Genomic DNA, 10,000 nt, shown 5'->3' on the forward strand with positions numbered 1-10,000 from the left:
ATCTAAAGAACGTTTTGAACTTAGTGTACCTCACTCTCTTCTACTTAAAAGCAAACTAGGTTCTTCAATTTGAGACAATGATATTGTTTAATTGAATAGTAGCTTTCGGATAGAGATGGATTAAACATTCCTATTTGAAGAAAGAATAAAAAAGAAAAAGGAAATTGTCATGTATGACAAGGAAGATCAAAACTTCTCCAAACAGGAAGCGATAAGTTATTGAGAGACATTAAAGACAAATCTATCATTTCGGTTTCCGCATTTCCTCCCACTGAAGTCAGAATGCGTTAAAACGAATTTCGAAAAAGATTAAACTTTCGAAACAAGTAATCCGTATGCATAAAGATGAGGCTGAAAATAGAGGAATAGGTGACCGGAGAGAGAGAGAGAGTGGGAGAGAGAGAGGGAGAGAGAGGAGAAAGAAGAAAAGAAAAGACGAGCTCAGATCAAAAACGATCTGGAAATCTCAGGTGTTAACGGTAACTTATTGGGAGAAGACTAAGACTTTTGTGGGACGGAATCAAAGAGGATTGCCAAGTCCAATTGTTTTCAGGGACTGGGCAGTGGAAGGAGGAAGAGGAGGAGGAAGTGGAGGAGGGGGAGGAGAAGGAGGAGGAGGAGGAGGAGGAGGAGGAGGAGGAGGAGGAGGAGGAGGAGGAGGAGGAGAAGGAGGAGGAATAAGAAGACGAGGAGTAAGAGTAGAGGCTATAACAGGGGAAAAGAACACAATTAGAAACTGGTAAATGTAGAGTTGGAGAAAGAGAAGGTGAGGAGGAGGAGGAGGGGCAGGTGGAAGAATAAGACAAGGAAGAGTAGAATTGGAAAAGGGAAAAGGAACAGGAGGAGAAAGAGGAAGAACAAGAAAATGAAAAGTAAGAGTAATAACATAAAAAGAAATAGGGGTAGAAACAGTGAAGGATAAGTTACAGGAAGGAAAAAAAGAGGAGGCGGAGAATGAAGAGGAACAAGAAAAGGAAGAGTGACAGTAAAGGAAATAAAAGGGTAAAGAAGAGCAGAAGAAGTTAGTAGAAGAAGAGTTGGAGGAAGGTAAAAAGTAAGGAGGAGAAGGAGGAGGAATAGGAAAAAAGAGAGTAAGTGTAGAAGAAATACCATAGGAAGAAACAGGAGAAGGAGCTGGTGAAAGAAGAATTGGAGGAAAGAAAGAATAAAGAAGAAGAATAGAAGGAGAGCTAGAAGGAGAAGAAAAAGGACTAGGAGGAGGAGGAGGAGGAGGACAAAAACGAGAATGGTGATGGAAAAAAAAGATGAATAAAGTCAGACACAGGAACAGAAGTATGAGGAGGAGAACAAAGGCTAAGATAAACAAGGAAGAAGTGGAAGGAGAGGAGGAAGTGAACTAGTAGGTGCATGATGGGAAACAGGAGTAAAACAACAAGAAGGAAAACTAGGAGGACCAGCAGGGAGACGATGAGAAAGGGGTAGAAGAGGAGGAGGAAGAAGAAGAAGAGGAGAAGGAAAAATAAGAGTATGAACAGAAGTAGGAGATTTAAGTGGAGAAACAAGAGGACAAAGAAAAGGAAAAAGAAAAGAAGAGAGAGGAGGAGTAAAAGGAAGAGAAGGAGGAGGAGGAAGAGGAGGAGGAGGAGGAGGAGGAGGAGGAGGAGGAGGAGGAGGAGGAGGAGGAGGAGGAGGAGGAGGAGGAGGAGGAGGAGGAGGAGGAGGAGGAGGAGGAGGAGGAGGAGGAGGAGGAGGAGGAGGAGGAGGAGGAGGAGGAGGAGGAGGAGGAGGAGGAGGAGGAGGAGGAACAAGAATAGGTGGTATTATTGGTGTAAGGTTTCCAAAGGGAAAGACAGGGGCTACGTGCTTCTCATAATTTCCGCTTTGTTTGTGTCACCGTTTTAACGTCAAACAATAATCGCCTCTGTTTTTCTCCATCCACACGGATGATGTTGATTTTCTTTCTCTTTCATGTCTCTTCTAGACCTCTTCTTCCTCATTCTGTCCTCATTTTCTCTCCTTTTTTTTTTTTTTCTTCTTCTTCTTCTTCTTCTTCTTCTTCTTCTTCTTCTTCTTCTTCTTCTTCTTCTTCTTCTTCTTCTTCTTCTTCTTCTTCTTCTTCTTCTTCTTCTTCTTCTTCTTCTTCTTCTTCTTCTTCTTCTTCTTCTTCTTCTTCTTCTTCTTCTTCTTCTTCTTCTTCTTCTTCTTCTTCTTCTTCTTCTTTCTTCTTCTTCTTCTTCTTCTTCTTCTTCTTCTTCTTCTTCTTCTTTCTTCTTCTTCTTCTTCTTCTTCTTCTTCTTCTTCTTCTTCTTCTTCTTCTTTCTTCTTCTTCTTCTTTTTCTTCTTCTTCTTCTTCTTCTTCTTCTTCTTCTTCTTCTTCTTCTTCTTCCTCTTCTTCTTCTTCTTCTTCTTCTTTTCTTCTTCTTCTTCTTCTTCTTCTTTTTCTTCTTCTTTTCTTCTTCTTCTTCTTCCTCTTCTTCTTCTTCTTCTTCTTCTTCTTCCTTTTCTTCCTCTCCTTCTTCTTCTTCCTTTTCTTTCTCTTCTTTTTCTTCTTTTTTCTTTTTCTTCTTTTTCTTCTTTTTTCTTCTTCTTCTTCTTTTTCTTCTTCTTCTTCTTCTTCTTCTTTTTCTTCTTCTTCTTCTTCTTCTTCTTCTTCTTTTTCTTCTTCTTCTTCTTCTTTTTCTTCTTTTTCTTCTTCTTCTTCTTCTTCTTCCACGTTTTCTTTGTACGCCTTTTTTCGATCTCCACCTCTTCCTATTTGCCTCATCTGGTTTTCCCTCTTTTTTTTTGCCTCTATTCTTCTCAATATCTTCTCTTCTCATATTATCCCTACTCTTCTCCTTCATCCTCCTTCTCCCTCAACTATCTCCCTCTAATCCCTTTCTTTATTCTTCCCTTCTGCTCCATTTTTTTTTAATTATTCCTCATTTTCCTCATTTCGTTCTTCATCTTCATCTGTTTCATCGTCTCCTTTCCGTTGTCTCCGTCGTCTTTGTTGTCATCGTCGTCGTCATTAGTGTCGTCGTCGTCACTATCGTATTTGTGATTATATTTTTGTTGTTGTTATCGTCACTGTCGTTAAGCAATAATTTCCCCCATCGATAATCACCCATGAATGCAATTACCGGAGGCTTTACGTCATTTGCCTTCTACAGGGGAACCAGGACTTCCGGTCCTTCGACTGATACATAAAACCTAATCCAGGACATCTTTTAAGAAAGGACGAGGAACATTAGAAATGCATGGAACAGTAACGAGACTCTGATATCGCGAGAAAAGTCGAAGTCGTGGTCATAATCCGGCAACCTGGATTAACTGGGCCATTAGAGTCGCAGGTAATAGGATACATCAACTTGATTAAACATAGATTGCGGCCGGGGCTCAACTAGCCTCGTCTTTCCACAAGGGGGCTTGACAACATGGGGACCGTTTTATGAAAAATGATGAATGAAAACAGGGGAACGAAAGCGGTGGTAAAGTGTAATCTGGTTTTACTGCAAGTCTTGGGGAAAGATTCTTAGAAAAGATGGAATCGTCCTATAAGCTCTTTTGCTTGCTTTAGGATGTTTTTACTAAGTAGAGCGAAGAGCGTAAGAACAAGGGAAGGAAAAATGTAATTAAAGTGGGAGTTTTATTTTCCGTAATTGGTTCGCCATCGATTTTTTTTTTCAGTGACTATGAAATTTCGACCAAAAATATTCAAAATATTTTCATTTTCAATGCATAGTCCATTTTACATGAATAGGTATATATATATATATATATATATATATATATATATATATATATATATATATATATATATATATATATATATATAAGGAATATTGCGCTTGACTTATATCTCTCTTGATAGCGTAGTTGGTATGTCACTGCGTCACTTGTCATGTGATAGCTGAGTTCGAGTCCTCGGCAGTACCACATTTCAATTTCTGGTTGTGGCCTCCATTGGGTCTCCCGATGTTGATGGCTTAGAATTAAAGTGCATTGTGGTTGTTTATATATATATATATATATATATATATATATATATATATATATATATATGTGTATATATATATATATATATATATATGTGTGTGTGTGTGTGTGTGTGTGTGTGTGTGTGTGTGTGTGTGTGTGTGTGTGTGTGTGTGTGTGTGTGTGTGTATGGGGGTGTGTGTATGTGTGTGTGTGTGTGTTATGTATACATAAAGATGTAGAACCAGTGTTATGAACGCCGTTCATGGCCGCAAGCCATGTCTAACGCTCTTACCCTTAATAGTTCGAGGACAACACAAGTGATTCGATTACGAAAGATAAGAAAGTTTTTCGGTAGAAGCGTAACTGGCTCGCGCAAGTGGGAGTCTGTCATCCCCTTGAGCTCGGTGTTGTCCCCGAGCACTTAGATTTAACTAGAAACAAGTGAATTTATGCACCTAAGAAGGCAACCCCCGTCTAGAAAGGGGCTGGATATGGACCAAAATATTATCTAGAATGGATTCCAAGCCTCAGGTTATATGAAATATCCTGATATTAGGTAAAATTAAGTGAATTAACTGCGTCATTGTATTGGAAGTGTTGATGCTATGCTACGCTTCTGCAGGGAGAAATTCGTTTTGCACAACTTTACTTTTTATTCTCTATTTTGTTCATATTATTCTGTTTTATTTATCTATTTTTCTATATGTGTATGTAATGTACGAATGTATGTAGTTATTTTTGTGTATGTATGTATGTATGTATGTATGTATGTATGTATGTATGTATGTATGTATGTATGTATGTATGTATGTATGTATGTATGTATGTATGTATGTATGTATGCATGTATGTATGTATGTATTCATGTATGTATGTATGTATGTATGTATGTATGTATGTATGTATGTATGTATGTATGTATGTATGTATGTATGTATGTATGCATGCATGTATGTATGTATGTATCTATGTATGTATGTATGTATGTATGTATGTATGTATGTATGTATGTATGTATGTATGTATGTATGTATGTATATATGTATTTGTTTATGTATTTATTCATGTACTTGTATGTATATTCGTTTTCTATGCTTCTCTATTTTTTGTCTATTCATTCGTTTATTTGTTTATTTATTTGTATATACATTTGTTTATCTATCTATGTATTTATATCTTTATTTATTTTTCTACTTATGAATTGGTTTATCTATATTTTCTATTCATTGATTTATTTCCCGATTTTTTTTACTTTATTTGTTTGTGTTTGTTTAGTTGTTTGTTTGGCTGACTTCTTGTTTTTCATCGCAAAAAACACTACATTCTTCACAACCTTCCTGTCTCAGCTTGAACCGCGTCGCTTCTTTGCAATTCTGCTATCCTTTCTCCTTTAGTATGTGTATATGTTATTCATACATTCAAGTATTTGTATATTTATTAGTTTTTTTATGTTTATCTATTATTTATTCATTGTAAAGAACACTACATTCTACGCCACCTTCCTGCTTCAGCTTGAATTGGGTCGTTTGTTTGGAATTCTGCTATTCTTTCTCCTTTGGTATATGTATGTGTTATGTATATATTCAAGTATTTGTATATTTATTCGTTTTTTATATGTTTATCTATTATTTATTCATCTCAAGGAACACTACATTCCTGCCTCAGCTTGAACCGCGTCGTTTGTTTGCAATTCTGTTATTTTTTCTCCTTTAGTATCTGTATGTGTTATTCATATATTCAAGTATTTGTATATTTATTCGTTTTTTATATGTTTATCTATTATTTATTCATCGCTAGGAAAACTACATTCGTGCGTCAGCTTGAATCGCGTCGTTTGTTTGCAATTCTGTTATTCTTTCTCCTTTGGTATATGTATGTGTTATATACAGTATATATACATTCAAGTACTTGCATATTCATTCGTGTTTTATATGTTTATCTATTATTTATTCATCTCAAGGAACACTACATTCGTGCCTCAGTTTGAACCGCGTCGTTTGTTTTGCAATTCTTCTATCCTTTCTCCTTTGGTATATGTATGTGTTATACATATATATTCAAGTACTTGTATATTTATTCGTTTTTCATATGTTTATCTATTATCTATTCATCGCTAAGAACACTTCATTCATGCCTCAGCTTGAACTGCGTCGTTTGTTTGCAATTCTGCTGCTATCCTTTCTCCTTTGGTACATGTATGTGCTATATATATATACATTCAAGTACTTGCATATTTATTCGTGTTTTATATGTTTATCTATTATTTACTAATCTCAAGGAACACTATATTCCTGCCTCAGCTTGAACCGCGTTGTTTGTTTGCAATTCTGTTATTCTTTCTCCTTTGGTACATGTATGTGCTATATATATATATATATATATATATATATAAATATATATATATATATATATATATATATATATATATATACATACATTCAAGTACTTGCATATTTATTCGTGTTTTATATGTTTATCTATTATTTATTCATCGCAAGGAACACTACATTCGTGCCTCAGCTTGAACCGCGTCGTTTGTTTGCAATTCTGCTGCTATCCTTTCTCCTTTCCCCTCCTTTTCCCCTCTTTTCTTGCACCACCCTTTCCCCCTTCCCCTCGTCTCCCTCCCCTCAGCCATTTCTCTGAGCTATAAGCCATTTATCTTAAAAGTTCTCCTCTTTTCGCACTCAGCTTGTTTTGTTCCACTTACATTTCCACCTCCACCTCCACTCCACCTCCATCTCCATCTCTTCCTCCACCTCTATTTCTACCTCCACTCCATTCCACTCCACTCCACCTTCATCTACAAGTTCATCTCTTCCTACACCTCCACCTCTACCTCTAGCTCCACTCCACTCCACCTACATCCCAACCTCCACCTCCATCTCCACCTCCACCTCCACCTCCACCTCTACCTTCTCCTCCACCTCCATCTCCACCTCCACCTCCACTTCCATCTCCCCCTCCACCTCCACCTCCACTTCCATCTCCCCCTCCACCTCCACCTCTACCTCCACTCCACTCCACCTCTACTTCCTTTTCCACCTCCACCTCTCTCTACCTCCAGTCCACTCCACCTCCACTCCACTCCACTCCACCTCCTTCTCCACCTCCACCTCTCTCCACCTCCATCTCCATCTCCATCTCTTCCTCCACCTCCACTCCATCTTCACTTCATCCACACCCACCTCCTCTTCCACCTTCTCCACCTTCTTCAATTGCAATTCCACATACACATTCACCCACACGTCTACCAACACATCAACCCCCACCTCAGCTTCCACTTATATCTTAAAATACATCTCCACCTACAACTCCACCTATATCTCCACCCACACCTCTACCTCTAACTCCATTTTCATTTTTTAATTTACTTTCTCCTCCTCCTCCACCTCCTCCACCTCCACCTCCAATTCCACCTCATCCTCCAGTTCCACCTCCAGAATTGAATTTATTTTTAACTCCACCTTCATTTCTACCTCCAACTTTAGCTCCAATTTCAGCATCACCTCCAGCTCCAGTTCCACCCCCACATCACCTACAACTTCACTTTTGTCATGGTTTTCACCTTGCTTTTCAAATTCAGCTCCAACTCCAACTCCGCTTTCACCTCCACCTCCACCTCCAACTCCAACTTCAACTCCACCTTCGCCTTCGCGTCTAATTCCAATTCACCTCCAATTCTACCTACAACTCAAACTCAAACTCAAACTCAAACTTAAACTTAAACTCAAACTCAAACTTAAGCTCAAACTCAAACTCAAACTCAAACTCAAACTCCGACTCCAACTCCAACTAACTCCAACTCCAACTCCAACTCCAACACCTACTCCAACTCCAACTCAAACTTCAACTCAAACTCAAACTCAAACTCAAACTCAAACTCAAACTCAAACTCAAACTCAAACTGCAAATCCAACTCCAACTCCAACTCCAACTCCAACTCAAATCCAACTCCAACTCTAACTCCAACTCCAACTCCAACTCCAACTCCAACTCCAACTCCAACTCCAACTCCAACTCCAACTCCAACTCCAACTCCAACTCCAACTCCAACTCCAACTTCCAACTCCAACTCCAATGCCGACTCCAACTCCAACTCCAACTCCAACTCCAACTCCAACTCCAACTCCAACCCCAACTCCAACTCCAACTCCAACTCCAACTCCAAGTCCAAATCAAACTCCAACTCCAAATCCAAATCCAACTCTAACTCTAACTCCAACTACAACTCCAACTTCAACTCCAGCTCCAGCTCCAACTCCAACTCCAACTCCAACTCTAATTCCGACTCCAACTCCAATTCTTACTCCAACTCCAACTCCAACCCCAACCCCAACCCCAACCCCAACCCCAACCCCAACCCCAACCCCAACCCCAACCCCAACCCCAACCCCAACCCCAACCCCAACCCCAACCCCAACCCCAACCCCAACCCCAACCCCAACCCCAACTCCAACTCCAACTCTAACTCTAACTCCAACTCCAACTCCAACTCCTCCTGCAATTCCTCCTCCTCCTCCTCCTCCTCCTCCTCCTTTTCTTCTCTTCCTCCTTTCCTTCTTCTCTTCCGGCCGTCTGCATCCAGAACAAGTGGCAATAATTATTGTCATCTTGACTCGCTATTCTCCATCACTCGACACTTCATCTTGAACTTTCCTGCCTGCTATGTATATATATTTGTCTAAATTTCTATTTTCTTACATTTTGATTTTGTTTCATATCTTTATTTCACTGTATCCCATTATTAGTTAACTTTATGTTGTTTTTTTCTTTTTATGTACCGTATATATATATATATATTTTTTTTCTCTCAATAAGATTTCTGTTTGAAATGAAAGGTCTTATGTTAGTATGCTTTGCTATTGTAGACCAATGTATCTCAAGATATTAACTTTCTTCCTCGGCCATGTCCTTTTCATCTCCTCTTCTATTTCATGTTTCTATTTTCTCTATTTTCTCTTGCTTTGTAACATTAGCCGTTAGTTTGTTTAAACCATACAATATTTGTGTAGATAGGTTCGTTTTGTCTAAAGAAGGCTGTGCGTTTCCTTCAAAATGTAAAATTATTTACTCTCTTGACGTATATCTGGCTTTATTTTGAGGAACTCTATTATCATTTCGTTTCCATCCTAATCATACATGTACATAACTCCTATTTTCCTTCATTACAGTTATAGTTAATTAAAGAGCTTAATCCAATAACATTCTTCAATGAATTTAAGACATTGAATTGTATGATATATTTGTAACTACATCTCATCAAATTCATTAGACTATATTCAACACACATGACGCTGTTATTGTTAAATAAAAAGTTTAATCCAATAACATTCTTCAATGAATTTAATACATTGAATTGTATAATATATTTGTAACTACATCTCATCACCTTTATTAGACCGTATTCACCACGCATGACACTGTTATAGTTAATTGAAAAGATCCAATAACATTCTTCAGTGAATTTAAGACATTGAATTGTATGATATATTCATAACTACATCTCATCACCTTTATTACACTATATTCATCATATGTTCATGACAATACTTATATTCATACGTTTCATGGTACATTCACTTCCTCATCTGAAGCACTTTCTTGCGACACAAACCACTATTCTCACCTCAGCCCTCATTACAAAAACAACTGGGCAGGACAAATTTAGATTTAAAAAGGAAATAGGCAAGAATTGGTTTACTAATAGGGTGGTCGACGAATGGAATAAACCTAGTAACCATGTAGTAAGCGCTGAAACTATCAGTTGTTTTAAGAAACGATTAGACAACTTTATGGATGGGGATGACAGGTGGTGATGGATACGGAACTGCCTAGTGTAAGCCTTATGGTCTCTTGCAGTCTCCTTCATTCTTATGTTCTTATGTTATGTTCTACGTGTCATGGCACATTCGCTTCCCATATGGAGAACTTTCTTGCAACACAAACCACTCTTCTCACCTCAGCCTTCTTGCTTCCGTTAGTCCTATGCCAAGGAGCAAATCCCTCATATTTTCCTTTCTATTCACCCTTTGGAGCAATGTATCTTGATTTCTCATCTCTGAGCACCAATTTCCTT

General features: G+C 38.2%; 1 protein-coding gene across 1 annotated transcript in view; it reads left to right on the top strand.

Annotated features, from left to right (window-relative positions):
• Positions 1-10,000, top strand: part of LOC143018660 (uncharacterized) — a 1,127,560-nt gene that overhangs the window by 707,326 nt on the left and 410,234 nt on the right. The window lies entirely within an intron of this gene.

Source organism: Oratosquilla oratoria, chromosome 35, assembly GCF_046742065.1.
Source record: "Oratosquilla oratoria isolate Oo_2021 chromosome 35, ASM4674206v1, whole genome shotgun sequence".
NCBI lineage: Eukaryota > Metazoa > Arthropoda > Malacostraca > Stomatopoda > Squillidae > Oratosquilla > Oratosquilla oratoria.